Here is a 12,576-nt window from a genome sequence, read left to right as displayed (position 1 = left end):
TAGGCTGGTCTCGAACTCCTGAGCTCAGGTGATCTGCCTGCCTTGGCCTCCCAAAGTGCTGGGATAACAGGTATGAGCCCCCGCACCCAGCTGAGCCAGCATCTTTCTGAAATGAAGCCCCCCTAGTTATGCTGTGGTTGGGACAGGGTCCAAACTCCCCCATACTCCTTATATGACTCTATAGGACCTGCCTACCTTTCTCTTCCCATCTCTTGGTGCCTCTGCTTCACATTTGACACTCATGTTAAATGTCTTTTTGTTCCTCTAGCAAGACAGGCCAGCAGGCCTACACACAGGCTGTTCCCTCTCTGCCTAGTACATTCTCCCCAAAATTCTTCCCCATCCCCCCTTCAAGGATCACTCTTCCTCAGGTCTTAGATGCTGTTTTCTTTAGAAGCATCCCTCATGCATCAAATTCTGATTAGAGGCCGTTCATTGTGTTCCTGTGGTACCCTTACCTCCCATCAATGCGCTTGCTACTTTGTATTTTCCAGTTTTTACTACAAAATATTTCACACAGAAAAGCCAAAAGCATAGTGCAATAACAGTACAGTAAACTCCCATATACTCCCAACAATTGGTAACGTTTTGCCATATTTGCTCATTCTCTTTCTGTCTCTCCTTCTCTCCCTCTGTATTTATTTGTTTCCAAGTAAATTACAGACATCATGATATTTCACTCCTAAATATTCCAGCTTGCATCTCCCCAAAAGAAAAAAAGATGAGGGGGTATTCTCCCACCTAAAACACAATAATTTCATCACACCTGAAAAAATTAATAATTCTCTAATATCACCGAATGCTTGGTCTACATTCAAATTTTCCCAGTCATTTTCCAATTCTCTCTTAGGGTCTTCCTGCTCCATTGCATTTGAATTGCTCTTTCATTGGCCCAAGGGCTCTGTGAGGAATGGAAGGTGTCCCCTCTGCTCTCCTCTCCCAGCACGCAGCTCAGGGCAGCCCCTCCGTATGTTTATTAAAAGAAAGGACAACCCCCCGACCCCCATGCCCCACTTCCTCCAGCTGGGAAGGGTCCTCGGCCCCCTATACACACACTGACCCATCATGGCATAGCATCCCTTCTGTAGTTCAAGTCAGAAACCTGAAAGACATTATAGACCAACCCCTCCCTCAGGTGGCTGCCACTCTCTCCAGCTTAACCCCTCCCCATTCCCATGATCTCAGCCAGGGCTTCGGTTCTGCCCTTCATCTTCCCTCACCCCTCTCCCTGAGCCTTGACGCCTCTGATGCTCAAGTGTGTCCCCGTCCTGCCTCAGAGTTCCCTCTAAAAGACAAACCCACTCTGGTCACAACTCTGCTTCAGACCCTTCTGTGGCCCTCCCGGGGCCCAACCTGCCTACCAAGTTCCAGTCTGGCAGCTCCTCCACCTTCTTCCTCCTCCCTCTTCTGACCCCTGCCCTCCCTTGACCCCGGCCTGTGCTTGAGCAGTTCAAAACCATCCATAGATCTCCAAGCACACCATGCTTTTCCATGCCTCCACGCCCTCTCCCTGAACCACCCGCTTCCAGTGCTTTACCTTTCTCTGAGAACTGGAGAGAAGCTCAGACATCATTTTTCCCAGGGCCCATTCAATGACCTGCCCTTTCCTGGCAGAGAGCCCACAAAAGTCTTGGGCACAATAAATGTTTGTTAAATAATTCCTGAGTGGGTGAACAGAAATATCATCCTCCCCTTCCTCACTGGACGGAGACAGCTGCAGCTCCAGCCCATCCCAGGCCTGTGCCCTGGGCCCCAACTTCAGCCCAGCCCAGCCCAGCCCAGCCCAGCTCTGCACGGCTGCCAGATGAACCTGACACAGCCTTGGCAGGCAGCCTCTGAACCACTGCCAGGCCCATATGTAGCTTTCCCTTTCCTAAGGAAGAATGGGCGATGACAGGCTTGGGCTTCTTTATTTGTAAAGAAAATAATTAAAAATCTAAACAAAAAAGAGGATTTTTTTTTCTTTTAAATAGCTTCATATTCAGAAGTCATCTTTAGGTTAAGTACCTCCTGGGAGCTAGAAGGTGAGATGATATGGCCCCTTCTGCCTTGAATAAAATTCTCAGAATGCAATATTGCTGATATAGTTTGAATGTTTGTCTCCTCTAAATCGCATGTTGAAATGCGATTGCCAACATTGGAGGTGGGGCCTAGTGGGACATGTTTGGGTCACGGGGGCGGATCTTTCATGAATGACTTGGTGCTGCCCTGGTGATAATGGAGTGAGTTCTTACCCTGTAAGTTCACAAGAAAGCTGGTCATTTAAAAAGAGCCTGGCACTCTCTTGCACCCTTTCTCGCCATGTGACATGCTCCCCCCTCACCTTCTGCCATAAGTAAAAGCTCCCTGAGGCCTCACCAAAAGCTGAGCAGATGCAAGTGCCATGCTTGTACAGCCTGCAGAAACGTGAGCCAAATAAACCTCTTTTCTTTAAAAATTACCCAGTCTCAGGTATTCCTTTACAGGAACACAAAACAGACTAACAGAATTGCTTTTATGCATTTCTACAAAAAAAAAAAAGATATTTCACTTGTACTTCATTATTCTGCTGATTAAATTATAGTGGGGCAGGGATGGAGGACTTTCAAGCAGTCAAAGACTTTCCTGGGTACACAGAGCTCATCTCACAACATACCTAAGAAAGCTCCTGATGCACCTGTCACTCCTGTTGCCAGCCCCTGCATCACAAGTGGTGCAAGCAGCGATGAAGTGTTTGTTGTTGTTGTTGTTGTTTACCTTTATAGTTTTCTGCTAAGAAGAAAACATTTTAGCAGCACAGACCAAACTCCAGTAGGTAAAAGCTCTAAGAAGCCTGGATGATGAAGGCCCAAAGAAGTAAATAATGAAGTGGGTTAAAGCTTGAATCTCTACTCCCCTCCCCGCCACTCGCTGAATAATCTCTTTTGGGTGAATTCGTTAACCTTTCTGAGCTCCAGATTCCTCTTCCATGTGTAGAAGAACTCCTAGGGTTCTTTAGGAAAACTAAATGAGATGCTATTTGTGTAGCAGGATGTAAAAATGAGTATGGTCTCAGTTCGGGTATTGCCAAGGACAAAAGACATGTTTCAAAGTGAGCTGTGACACTGAGGCCATCATGCAGGGCTGACAAAAGAAGTGGCACGAAACTGGTTTCACTCTTAACTGATCATCTTCAGCCTACAAAGAAGGCTGGGTGAGAAGAACAGTTGGTGGTGTAGAGGAGGAATTTTGGAGAAAGCAATAGGAGCACTCCAAGTCCCAATTGCCCACTACCCACCCTCCAAGATTGGCCTCCAAGATGCTGTGTCCCTGGAGGTTGACTGTCACTGAGGGCTGATGTCTGAATCATGTCTGTGAATCCCAAAATACAAGAGAGATGGAGTGATCAGCTGGAGTGAAGAGAACGTGGTAGCTTTGGATTTCCTGGGATAATGAAACTTGAGCATTTTCCATAAGCCAGAGATGTACCATGGCCAACCTGTGGGATGTGTAGGTCCTTCTGACAAGGACCACCAGGAGGAATGGAAATTTACCTTCAGAGAAAAGCTGACAGCACTTGTTGTGGCCTCAACTATCCTCCCAAAATTTATATGATGAAGCCCTAACCCCCAGGACCTCAGAATGTGACTGCATTTAGAAGCAGGACCTTTAAAAAATGTGATTAAGTTAAAATGAGCCCCTTAGGGTAGGCCTTAATCCTCTCTGACTGGTGTCCTTATAAGAAGAGGACATTTGCACATGCCAAGAGACACCAGGAATGCACACACAGAGGAAAGACCATGTGAGAACTCAGTGAGAAGGTGGCCATCCACAAGCCAAGGACAGAGACCTCAGGAGAAAACAAACCTTCCAACACCTTGATCTTGGACTTTTAACCTCCAGAACTGGGAGAAAATTAAGTTCTGTTGTTTAAGCCAGGGGCCCCCAACTCCCGGGCCATGGACCAGTACTGGTCTGTGGTCTGTTAGGAACCAGGCCACACAGCAGGTACAGAGAGAGCACGAAGCTTCATCCATATTTACAGCTGCTCCCAATCATTCACATTACCACCTGAGCTCCACCTCCTGTCAGATCAGCAGCAGCATTAGATTCTCATAGGAGCACAAACCCTATTGTGAACTGCGCATGTGAGGGGTCTAGTTTGCATGCTCCTTATGAGAATCTAATGCCTGATGATCTGTCACTGTTTCCCATCACCCCCATATGGGACTGTCTAATTGCAGGAAAACAAGTTTAGGGCTCCCACTGATTCTACACTGTGGTGAATTGTGTAATTATTTCATTATATATTACAATGTAATAATAATAGAAATAAGGTTCTCAATAAATGTAATGCACTTGAATCATCCTGAAACCATCCCTACCCTGGTCTGTGGAAAAAAGTGTCATCTACAAAACCGGTCTCTGGTACCAAAAAAATTGGTGACTGCTGGTTTAAGCCCCTCAGTCTGATATTTTGTCATGGCAGCCCCAGCAAACTAATACGGCACTGCTTAGATGCCAGGGAACTAAGGAAGGAGTCTTATTAGGCAACCAGCTTCAAGGGACCAGCAACTCAGAGATCCCCAAAGATGAGAAATAATGGTGCTCTCTGAAGTATCCACAAGATTGTGCCTAGAGAGAAAGAACTAGGTTTACACACCCACCAGAACCTGCCAGTGAAATGCCAGCTTGCCACAGCATTAACCAAGTAAGGACTTCCAGCTCCTTTCCTGCCTCTTCTCTTTTCCCCTTCCCCCTGCCAAGAGTCAAAATCATCAGTAAGCCAGAGGAGAGAAGGATGGAAGCTTAACGTGGGGCTTAACGTGGGAAATGAGAAGCCAACCACAGACCCCCTTTCCAAGCTGCAGGCCCCACTGGAGGAGGGAGAAAAGTCTCCACTGGGAACCAAATTCAAAGATCTGGCTGATTCCCTGGGACTGGACATCCCAATTGCTGAATGAGGCTGTGCTGGAACTAAAAGCAACTTAAGAACTTTTGATTCCTGAAGGGGGCCCAGAAGAGTTGTGGACCTACTTTAATTTTCATCCCAGGGCAAGGGAAGAGGGAGGGCCCGCTGAAAAAAATTAGGGACAATGAGAGGCAAAAATAAAGTTTGCTTCCATAATATACCGTGAGTCCTGTGTATTTGACGTATGTTCTCCTACATATGAGGCAACTTAGCCTGGTCTCTGGCCAAAAAAGAGATACCACTCATTGAGCAATTCTTACCCTTTCAAATTCCTTTACTGTCATCATTGAGCAATTCCATCTTCTTCAAGCAAGACAAAAGCTGATGCCAATAGAAAAATCATTTAAAACAAACAAACGAAAAAATTCCTTAAGCTGTCAACTTGGGTGCAGACGTTCTATGAAGCCAGAAACTGAATGTCACCCTCTATACACCATGACCTAGAGAAGAAGACTAACTCCAGACCAGCAGGGCTGGGCGGGTCTAAGATTCCCATAATACTTAAGAGAAAACTGAATTCAAATCCAGGCTCTGCCATTTAACAACTGTGTGACCCCGGGTGAATGACTTAAATTATCCGTACTTCAATTTCCTCATCCATAAAATAGAGATCATAAAGTACCTATCTGATGAAATAGCTGCAAAACAGTTAGAATGCTGCCTGGCACAGGGCAAAGGACTCACAATACACATAGCTATCATCACATATCATTGCCTCTCAAAGTGAAATATTGTGATGATGACCTTGGTTTATTAGCAGGATGTTGTAAAAAAAAATGCTTTACAAGGGGCATGATGACGAAAAGCGCAGATTCTAGAACCCAACTCCCTGGGTTTGAAAGAAGCAAGAATCTGAGGCATGTTGTGTAAGGGTTTGCTATCATTACTATTCATTCAATGAGAGACATACAGTAATAGGTATACATACACAATACATAGAGAAAGAGCTTAGTACTAGCAGCTATTATTAAGGCAACAGCCACCTCAATAAATCTACATGGGCCATGAAGACCCTGGTCACCCAGAGATATCAGAGGCACTGAACAGGGCCAGACAGACAGAGGGTATTTTCCTAACTGGGAGGCTGCTGAATTTGACCTCTGTTGCTTTTCATTATTTATTTAACAGCAGATGTTGGCTGTCAAGAAAATCGGATGTCTTGAAGCCAGAAACCCATCCTCCTTGGGCTGGATACTCAGCCATCCCCTGCAACCCCACCCCCTAGCCCCAAGCTCTCATTGTCTCTCTTGTGTTACCTGGTCTGGTTTCTTCTTCCAGGGCAGGTCCCACCTTGCTGGGGAGAGGTGAATGACCATGGCCTTCCAGCCTCCCGAGAAGGGGATGTTCCAATGGGCCCAGAGCTCTCTGGGCCTGGCTTGCCACTCACTGACCTGGGACCTGAAGACTGACAGAGAAGCAGGCAGAAAATATAAAAAGCTGATACCCCCTGCAGGAAACCATTGTTAAGCCCATTCCAGACTAAAAAAACAAGTGCAACATTGGAGAAAGGAGGGTAAAGTGTCATTCGGGGCCATTGTTACAGCGGCTGCTCTGTGTGGTGGGGAAACAAAGCAGGCCTGTGTATGTGAGGACAATGCTGTTGTGTTACTAGCTGCTTCTGTGTTACTCCTGGGGACAGGAGGATGAGAAACGAGGCCACAATGTCTTCCCTGGTGGACTTCACTCATCATAGTAGCCAGGCCAATCAGAGCTGGGAGAGGAATTTTGGACATTTAGCCCATGGCATTATGTAATAAGGGTCAGGGGACGTGCCTTCAGGTGTGACCACCTGCCTATTTGTTAGTCTTCTATACATGAGAGATCACAAATGTCCCTCTCCTTTTCTCTTACTTGCTTTCAGAAACTTACCCCAAGTTAGAGCTGAAAAGAATGAGACATATCATTTCTCTAAACACAAATGTCATCCACTTCAATGCCTAACTTTTGTGATGGGACATCTGGCTGGGACTAAACCCTAGCCGTGCAGCACGTTAGCAGCAGTTGGCAAGACTAGATGAATATTATAAAGCTTGCACCCACTGAATCCCCATAATGAACCAGACACTAGGTCATGAGCAACCTTGCAAAATGACCTCATTTGCTCCTGACTTCAAATTCTGGCTCTGCAACTATTACCCATGGACTGTGAGCAAGTGTTTTCTCTGGATGTTAGTTTTCCCATCTGTAAACCGGGATTATGATTGGGTTCCTAGGAGGATTAAATGAATTAATATATGCAAAACTCTTAGAACAGTGGCTGGCCCATAAAAGTGATCAAGAACCACAAATCACAAATTAGATGCCCACATTACACCTGAAACTTGCCTGTACTCATGAGGAGATGGTACGGGGATGGCTGGAAAGCCAGGATCCCAAGTGTCTGTATTTAGCCCTGTTACCTACTATGGCCTAAGTTCACCCTGTTAGGTCCCTGAAGGAATTGGGCACTAATACATATTCTCAAGTATGAGACAGGTGACAAATGTGTGGAGAGGGCCCACTGTGATGCAACAGTGTGTGGCGGGAACTGTGGGGATTTGAAAGCTCACACCAGTCTTCAGGGGGCAGCCAGGGCTCAGCCTCAGCCAACTACTGCAATGCAGAAAGGTGGAAACAGCATGGTTGGGCCTGCACATTTTTAAAGAAAAGCCAGAAGGCTGGATTTTTTATGTTGAGTTTTCCAATTTTGAAACACTGTGGACCAAACACAACATTGTTAATGCAACGTGAGCCCTAGATCATGCAGTTTGTAATGCCTGATCTGGAAACAGACAGCATTTCCAAGCCAGTGCAACCCTGCTGACACTCAGAGCTTTTGTCCCCAACTTGCGCTATGGTCTGAGTGTATGCGTCCCCCACAAATTCATATGCTGAAATCTTCACCCCCAGGTGATGGTATTTGGAGGTGGGACCTATGGGGGGTGATTAGGTCATGAGTGTGGAGCCCTCATGAATGGGATTAGTGCCCTTATAAAGAGGCCCAAGAGAGCTCCCTTGCCCACAGCCACCATTTGAGGACACAGTGAGAAGACACCATCTATGAACCAGGAAAATGTCCTCATCAAACATAGAATCTGCCAGTGCCTTGGTCTTGGACTTCCCAGCCTCCAGAACTATGAGCAACACATTTCTGTTGTTGATAAGCCACCCAGTTTATGGTATTTTGTTATATTAGCCCATATGGACTAAGACGCCTGGTGAGCTGATCAGGCCACGTCAAAGCCACAAAGGGGGCATAAAGTCAAAAAGATTGATCAGCCCTTTCCCCCTGCAACCCACCCTCATCTCTGGACTGAGACAAAGGTGAGGAAAAGGGAAACTAGGGAAATAACAGGAGGGTGGCAAGGGCTCTCCTTAAAGGACTACAGGACCCTTGGCCTAATCCACCTCCTGCAGGCATTCCTCTGACAAAGAAGGCAGCCAGGACTTAGTAGTGAAACCAAAGGGGAGAATAGGAGTTTATTTAAGCTTCCATAACCTTCATCAGTTACCTCAAATGAACCAAAGTAGTGTAAGTGACAAAATGTGTTTGCTATGCAAATGCAACTTAAAAACAAGACTGCTCACAATGAGATACCACTTCATACCCACTAAGATTGCTATAATCAAAAAGACAGAACCAGTTACAAAATGTGTTTGATATACCAATGCAACTTCAAAACAAGACCGCTCACAATGAGATACTACTTCATACCCACTAGGATCACTATAATCAAAAAGGCAGAGCCAGATGCAGTGGCTCCCATCTGTAATCCCAGCTACTCAGAAGGCTGAGGCAGGAGGATCGTTTGAGGCCAGGAGTTTGAGACCAGCCTGAGCAACATAGCAAACACATGTTTTAGAGACAAAACATATTTTTTGTCTCTAAAAAAAATAAAATAAAATTAGCTGGGTATGGTTGTGCATGCCTGTAGTCCCAGCTACTCAGGAGGCTGAAGTGGGAAGATCAGTTGAGCCCAGGAGTTTGAGGCTACAGTGAGCCATGATTACACCACTGTACTCCAGCCTGGGTAAAAGAGCAGAGACCCCCATCTCTCTCTCTCTTTTTTTTTTAAACAAATGTTGGTGCAGATGTGGAGAAATTGAAACCCTTATACATTGCTTCTGGGGACTGTAAAATGGTGCAGTCACTTTGGAAAATGGTCTTACACTTCCTCAAAAGGTTAAACACAGAGTAATCACATGGCCCAGAAACTCCACTATTCCACTCTTCAGTGTATACTCCAAGAGAAATGAAACATATGTTCACACAAAAACTTTGTACATGATTGCTCATGGCAGCATTACTAACAACAGCTAAAAAGTAGAAACAACTCAAATGTCTACAACTGATGAATGAACAAACTATGGTATATCTGTACAAAAAAATATTATTCAGCAAAAAACAAATGAAGTACCGGTACAGGCTATAACATGAACGAACCTTGAAGAAGTTTCTCCTCTTATGCTAAGTAGAGGAAACGAGTACAAAACATATGATATGTGGTTTTTGTACTCATTTCCTTTGCTTAGTATAAGAGGAGAAAACGTATCATATGATCCAATTCATGGGAAATGTCCAGAAGGCAAAACCATAGAGACAGAAAGTAGATTAGCGATTGCCTAGGGCTGGGTGTGATGGGGAGAATTGGGGGCAGAGGTGGGTGTTGATAGCTAAAGGATATGCTGTTTCTTTTGGGGATGATGAACATGTTCTAAAATTAATTGTGGTGATAGTTGGACAACTCTGTGAGTATACTAAAATCCATCGAATTTTACACTTCAAATGGATAAATTATATGGTATGTGAATGTTAATTCTATTTCAATAAAGCTACTATAAAAAAACCCCTCAATACTAAGATTGCTGCCCTTAATCATTTTCTACTAATAAATTCTGTGTCCATATCCCTTGCTTCATATCTGCCCCACTGGAGAAAGCAGGGCAAGTGTTCCAAAAGGCTGGTTTCCCCCAAGGCTCAGGGCTCAAACTTGGGTGACTAACTGGCCTGGTTTGTCCAGAACTGTCCCAGCGCTAGCCCTGAAAGTCCTGCATCCCAGGAAATCCCTCATCCCTGGGAAAACTGGGATGGCCAGTCCCCCTCGTGCAAACCCTTGCCCACAACAGGGGAAAGTTCTGCCCTTTAGCGTTGCCAATGACTAGAACTGAGAATCCACATAAGCAATCCTTCCCCTTTTGGGGTATAAGTCATCCTTGAGCTCCCCCTAATGGCCAAAAGGTATTTTTATTATTGCTCCCATTTTACGGATGATGAAATTGAGGTTCCAAGAGGGGAAGTAATTTGCTAACAGTACGCAGGAGTCGGAAGCTGAACCTAGGTCTTTTTCCAAAGCCCAAGGTAGCCCTTCCACTCACTCATTATATTGTTTCTCACCACCACCAGATTGATTGTCCAGGAACACTCTTAGATTGTTCTTGCTGCCTGAGGAAGGTAGTCAGACATGCAAAGAGAAGAAACACGAATTTACAGCTGCGGGACAACAAGGAGACATGTACAGCTTGGCGGTTAACAGTGCAGAATCTGGAGCCAGACTGGCCATATTTGAATCTGGGCTTTGCCACTACTTAGCTGTGTGACCTCAGACTACTTAATCTGCCTATGTCTGTTTCTCCATATGTAAAATGGAAATAATACAGTGTGTGTGCTTATATATGTATATGTATGTACGTGTGTGTGTACATATGTGTGTGTATGTATATACATATGTATATATATAATATCATAGGATAGGAATGGGAAGTAAATAAATCAGTAAATGTAAGGGCTTAGAACAGAGCCGGGCACATAACAAGTTTATTAAATAAATGAAAGTCAGCACTGATTCCTATATTCAGAATTGGAAAGAAATTAGATTTGGCCTAATGAAAACCAGGCAATGGAACCAAATCATAGAAATGAACTCCGACATTCTGTTTTGTTCCCACCCATGAAAATGTTTATGGTTTAGAAATTGCTGGACATTCTGCAGACCACAGACAAACCTTTACATGCAACATGGCATTGGCAATCTGGGCAGCCCTACCAAAATGGGATGACATGGTGCCATTCATATCATACCAGCTCGCGAGAGTAAGGAGAGCTGGGAATCCTCCCACTGAAGCAGCTCCTGTCGCTCAGCTCTGCTCTCTGAACTAGATGGGTGTGATGAACGCCATTTTACAGAGGTGGAAACTGAGGCCCAGAGAAGTTCAAGAATTTGTACATGGAAAAGTTAATAATGTGTAGAATTAGGATTCCAACTCAGGTTGAATTCTAAAACCCCTATGCTTTGCTGCCACCATGCACTAGTTACTATTGCTGTATAACAAATTACTTCAAAGCTTCATAGCTTAAAACAACAAACCTTTATAATCTTAACAGTGTTTGAAGGCCAGAAATCCAGGCGTGCCTTCGCTGGGTGGTTCTGGCTCAGAATCTCTCATGAGGTTGCAGTTAAGCTGTTGGCCAAGACTACTGCCTTCTTAAGGTTCTACTGGGCCTAGACAATCTGCTTCTCAGGTCAGTAATGAAGTTGTTGGCCAGATGCTTCAGTTCCTTGTCACCTAGGCCTCTCTGTGGGACTGTTTACAACATGGCAGTTTGCTTTCCCCAGAGCAAAGGATTCAAGTGAAAGAGAGCAGGGCACATGAGAGAGCACCCAATCCAGGAGACAGGAACTTCAGTCTTTTTGTTAGTTTTTTGGTGCAGTCTTGTATAACCTAATCTCAGAAGTGATATGCCATTCACACCCACCATTTGCTATTGGTCATGCATACCAATCCTGGTACAAGGTGGGAGGTGTCTACACTAGGTTGTGAACACCAGGAGGCTGGGATCATTGAGGGCCATCTTGAAGGCTGGTGACCACACTCCTCATTACTCTAAAGTAAGACAAGAAGGCACAATCCTGCAAATACCAAGGCAATATCCTCAAATAAGTCACAAAATTTCATCTTAGTCTAATCACTTTTTTGGGTGGTTGTTTATTTAACAAATATTCAATTAACCCAAGACAATGGGCCCAGCCCTATAGATACAGGCAGGAGTTAAACCTAGAATCTACATTGAGTTATAACAGAAACCAGGAATCAGGCCATGAGGGTTCATGGAAAAGAGAGGCCAAGAAAGAGAGCTAGAATCAGGACCCTGTGACAAAATGGTTCTAAAATCTTCTAATCCAGGAATGGGTTCCTCCTTAGACAATTTGATTTTTGTTTTCCTGGGCCTTGACAACATCCCCACAGAAAATGGAGTGGGGGAAGGGGAAGGGGGAGGAGAGGAGACAAAGGAACAAATGTCCTTAGCAGCTTACCAATTTCTGGAATTTCACAAATGGGCATTCTTTCTTAAGCTCGAATATATCAGAACCCATTTTTTGAGCTGGAATTTGCTTAAAAAAAAGCGGAGGGTAGGAAAAGAAAAGAGCCACCCAAATACTAAAGGTAGATAAAGGAAATGTCTGTTTTGATGTACGGTCTCTGAGAACAGAGCAAATCAGAGTCCAGTACTGCCAGTGCAAAATCACTCTTTACAATTATATTCATTATAATTACCTTTTTGAATAAATGAACTAAATCATTTCCATTAACCCCCTCCCCCATCTCACCCCCGTATAACAAGAACCTAGCTAGGTAGTAGCTTTCATTCCATTCCTCTCTTGTCCCCT

General features: G+C 44.7%; 1 protein-coding gene across 2 annotated transcripts in view; it reads right to left on the bottom strand.

Annotated features, from left to right (window-relative positions):
* Positions 1–6,455, bottom strand: part of PRR5L (proline rich 5 like) — a 171,980-nt gene extending 165,525 nt beyond the window's left edge. For both annotated transcript variants that reach the window (XM_019036949.4, XM_055355541.2), the window contains exon 1: positions 6,187–6,455. The gene's annotated coding sequence lies outside the window, so the exon portion shown is untranslated. The remainder of the gene's footprint in view (positions 1–6,186) is intronic.
* Positions 6,456–12,576: the final 6,121 nt, after the last annotated feature.

Source organism: Gorilla gorilla, chromosome 9, assembly GCF_029281585.2.
Source record: "Gorilla gorilla gorilla isolate KB3781 chromosome 9, NHGRI_mGorGor1-v2.1_pri, whole genome shotgun sequence".
NCBI classification, from domain to species: domain Eukaryota; kingdom Metazoa; phylum Chordata; class Mammalia; order Primates; family Hominidae; genus Gorilla; species Gorilla gorilla.
The sequence above is the reverse complement of the archived record's forward strand: the minus strand, read 5'-3'. Positions and strand labels throughout refer to the sequence as shown.